Below are 5084 nucleotides of genomic sequence, written 5' to 3'. Positions count from 1 at the left end.
ACTAGCTAACTACGATTGGCCGGTCTATGTTGTTCCAGTATGGAGAAATATCCAAAGCTGTCAAAATGCAGCCTTTCATCCTAACACCAACTTCACGAGGAAACTAAGGCTCTACCGATCAAGGAACATAACGTCGTGTTGATGCAACAGTTCCTTCTGGGATGTCACCGGAGGAGTCATACAAATATCACACAGTTGGAGTGTCCCCCGAAGAATTCATATAGAACCTAAGAAATACGAGGAGACCATACAGAGGTATGTGAAGAATCCATTTGATCGCAGCTCGTATATAACAGCTTTGAACGACATTCATAGAGACGCCATCAATTCCGCGGTAGCAGGATACTGTATGAATGTCGTACTTGTAGGTCGCCCACCACCAAGAAGATCTGCCACTTACCTAAAACAAGAATCGTTCTGGCACAGCTAAGATCAGGATGGAGCAACAGTCTTAATGTCTTCTGGACCCGCATAGACCGTGCCATTCTCAACTTATGCCCAGCATGTTGTCAGGGTTCTCATGATACCCTCCACATATTCAACTGTCCAGCCAATCCGACTTCACAACGTTCAGTGGATTTATGAACCCACCCAGTCGAATTAGAACAATTCCTTGGACTTGCTCTACATGCAGAACCCCCTGATAGTAAAATTATTTACGCTGCTACAACAACAACAACCATACAAGGTAATGAGGAAGCAGATGAACTGTACTATAGTAGAAGAGACCGGGGGGGGTAAAACCTAATATCTATCACTATTATAGGTTTATCTTCGAAAGATTCCGAGACTCTTCCAACCAATCCTGGAATCCAGGGCTATTTGGACAAAACTGCATTCATAACCAATCAGATTACTAATTGAGTTGGATAGGAGAAGTCTCAGGACTTAGGGTGATAACCGATCAATGCTCAATTAGAGGACGAGTTTTTTTAGTATGAGTGAGGATGTGGAGAAGTTAGAGACAGTAGATTCTAAGACAAAACATGGCTAGATATTATTTATGCAATCACTAGGCTTTAAAGAAAATTCCTATCTATATGTTTCTATCATTTCTTCAGATTTGAATTTCGTCTTTGTACCTTACACTTTCTTTTCATTTTTTCAGCTTTATAATTTTAAAGATTAGCACTCGACTATTTGGCCAAAACTGTATAAAAACAAACCAGATTACTAATAGAGTTGGATAGGAAAAGTCTTAGGACTTAGTGTGATAACCGGTCACTGCTCAATTGGAGGATGAGTGAGGATGTGGAGAAGTTAGAGACAGTAGAGTCTTAGACAAAAATGGCTAGGGGAAAGATTCCACTATGAACTTTAAACATGGCTAGATATTATCTATGCAATCCACTAGGCTTTATAAGGGGAATTGGTTGGTTATTTAGATGACAGTCTAAGGTGATTTCCTATCTATACCTTTATTTCTTTCCTTCAGATTTGAATTTCGTCTTTATACGTTATAACAATGGTACGGTATAACAATGGATGGATCACAATCATGGGTCACCGAATAGAAGTGTATCTTAGACACGCCTTCTAAACTAAGCTAACATACAAGGATACATTTGAAAAGAGTTGATGGGTGCGAAAGTACCCGAAAATTTTTCATATTCAATTGTTTTAACTTCGAAATTAGTTTAGCTCATCATTCCAAATAAGGAGTGAGATCGAAAAATTCTTAACATACATATATGTTTATAAAAAAGAAACCACTAAACTTACAGCTTTAATTTTTTTTTTATTTGATTGAAATTATTATTACAATTTACAAAAAAAATCATTTTTATAGTTTTAATCACTAGTGATGAAATTTTGAACCTTTTTCGGAAACCCTTCCATTAACGTTTTTATAGTGCTTTCTGTCACTTTGCTCGAACATGTAGTCCATCTCCGTTTAAAATCTACCACACTTTTGGACACCTTTTTTGTACTCTTCAATTCTCTTTTAACAAGAGCCCAATATCTCTCCACTGGCCTTAGCTCCGGGCAGTTTGGAGGATTTGCCTCTCTTGGTACAAATACCACATTATTGTTCTTGTACCACTCAAGGGCTTGTTTGCCATAGTGACAGGATGCCAAGTCAGGCCAAAAATAAGTGGACACATTATGAAGTCTTATGAATGGAAGCAGCCTTTTTTGTAAACATTCCTTGATGTAAATTTCGGTATTTATAGAGCCCGTTGTAACAAATGAGTGGCTTCTTTTGCCGCAACTGCATATTGCTTGCCATACCAAGAACTTTCTGGGAAATTTTGTCTGCTTTTGGGTCCTAAACTTTTCTTCAACATTCCCTCGAGCATCAGCAACATAAAATTTTTGACCTGGAAGTTGCGAAAAATCTGCCAGAACATACGTTTCGTCATCCATTATGCAGCAAGAATATTTTTTTATAAAACTTGACTTCAATTTCCGTGCTCTGTTTTTGGCCTCTAAATTTTTAGTAGCGTTCCTGTCAGGAACTTTTTGAGCCTTGTATGTTTTTAAACCTGCATTAGCTTTAACTTTTCGTACCAAATAGTCCGAGCACTGAGCTAACCGGGCTGCTTTCCTACCGGATGTGTTGGGAGCTCTTTTGAAAATGCGTTCTATTTTTTTGGCTTTAGAAACATCATGTGGACCATTCCTTCTACCTGAACCAGGTTTTCTATCAACTGACAAGTTCTCCCGGTACTGTTTAATAACATTGGAAACAGTTTGACGGCAGACCTTTGTATGCTTGGCCAACTTTTTGTAAGACCAAGTTGGGTTTTGTTGAAAATATTTAATAATTTCAGTACGCACTTTTTTCTGGTCACTCATTTTAATCAGATTAACAAAAAAATTAATATAATTGACATTACACATAATAACTGACATGTTTTTCAAAGGTAACTTGATCAAAAAAAAATTCAAATAATACTTGGGTTAAAAAATGTAATGAAAAACGTGTGTTAAGAATTTTTCGATCTCACTCCTTATCATTGTTTGCTTAGATTTTTTCGCTTATAGCAAGAGAAATTCAAATGATAATGATAAATTGCGATTGAAACAAGCAACTTCGGCTATCACAACGAAACAGTGATAGTTTTCTCTTTCACAATCAATTCTTTCAACTGCGAAATCAGTTCACGTGTTTATTTCAGCATTGATCTTGGATTAAAATTCATTACACAGAGAAAACAGATTCGATGTGGCAACCGAACTTGTTGTCAATCAAATGATTCGATTGTATACTTAGATTTTTTCGTTTTTAGCAAGAGAAAGTGAGTAGATAAAGCTAAATTACAATTGAAACAACCAAATTTTTGTAACCTCAACTAAAATTTAAAAGCCACAAAGTTCGACTATTAAATCTTTCGATTAACAACAACGTCGGTTGTCACAACGAAACACTTTCCTCTGAGCAGACGCAGAAATTGGAAGTAGGCTTAGCGTCTAAATCGGAGAGATTATTGAAATTTCATCATGAAGACCACGACCCAGTTAATAACAGCAAATGAGGTGTAAAAACACTTGAGGTAATTCATTGTATAGTTGTTGTTGTATAGTTGTTGTTGCTGGGTTGACAGCCCTTGGCCGAAAATCTTCGGGTCATTCCGGTACGTAGAACCGGCTGTCGTGGGAATGTGAGGGAATTCATGTTATCCAATGGTGACGAATCGTTGTATTTGCACTTTACAATCGTTCTTGGCACACATAATCAATTGGTCCTTCGATGCTCTGCACCGATCTTGTGAATATTCTAAACATGACTTAATATTCATTATATTAATTTCAGGAGTTTGCAAAGTAGTGTTAGGCCAAACTCCTGAAATTTGTGTTTCCTCTGGGTACTTAATTTCTTTATGGAAGAAAGTACTTAACAAAATACTTAACTTTTTACAAGTATGTACTCAACACTGAACGAGAGCTCAACTCAAGAGTATTGAAAATAAAAATACAAAACATACTCTCTCCGTTTTTGTATTATTACAATTTCAACCAATCACAAGCACCGAAACAATCTTTAAAAACTCTCCATGGTTGATAAGAATTCATAGATCTATGTTTATATTTTTCAAAACCAGCTGGTTTTGGTAACAAAACCCACATACAACACACAAGTCAGAAACGAAACGATCTTATAAGAGTTGTAGGCCAGCAGGTAGACCTACATACTCGTACATGGTCTCACATACATAAACATTGATCAGTACCGATCATCCAACAAAAACAACCAGCCAGTCAAACCATCCAACCAACCTAAAAATCGATCGTTTTTTGTATTCAGTTTCATTTATTGTTGTTTTTGTTTTTTTCTTTTGACTGGTTGGGTTCCCTACGTAGCAGATGATGTTTATAATGATGATCATTCATATAAACGAATAAATTTTTGTCACAACCATAAAAAATATCTATTCAGTTGAAATACAAACTTTGTTAAGCCAGCACCATAAAACGTTTTTTAATATCAAAGTTAAAGCCGTCGGTGAATTTCCATGTTTTTTTTTTAGTTTTCGTTACTTGCTCCACTCTCGTAAACGTAGCATCAGCGTAAATTGCGAACGTTGTTTGTATTAGCGTTAGCAATTATCAATGATCTAATTTAATTAACACCCACTCATTATTGTAAAAATAAACCAAGTTAAAAAATATATATTGAGAAAAAATTAATTTAAATAAACAGCACAAATCAAAAAAAAAAAGAAAAGAAGAATTCAAAATAAATAAAAATTTAATGAAAAATATGCAAATTAGTTATTTTTAAAAATAATTTGAATAAATTGTTTACAACAAAGAAATAAATAATATACAAAACAAAAAATTAAACAAAATCCATATTCATGCCATAGACAAGAAATTGCTACTCTTGTATTTGATCAAGTTAGTGGTGGAGTGCGTTGGTTGGCATGAATGAATAAGTGAGTGATAAATTTAACACTTCCGACGCCTACGTACTACGTGCTAAAAAAATAAATAGTTAGAAGACAAATTAAATTGTTGGTCGGTTCCAACGATCGTGTTGGTTACTCTTTTTAAACGCGTTCGGGTAATTGGCAATGTTAATCTTGTTTATGTTTGTTGTCATTGCCGTCGTTTGTTAATAATTAATTACAGTTAAAAAA

This window comes from Calliphora vicina, chromosome 3 (genome assembly GCF_958450345.1).
Source record: "Calliphora vicina chromosome 3, idCalVici1.1, whole genome shotgun sequence".
Classification (NCBI taxonomy): domain Eukaryota; kingdom Metazoa; phylum Arthropoda; class Insecta; order Diptera; family Calliphoridae; genus Calliphora; species Calliphora vicina.
The sequence above is the reverse complement of the archived record's forward strand: the minus strand, read 5'-3'. Positions refer to the sequence as shown.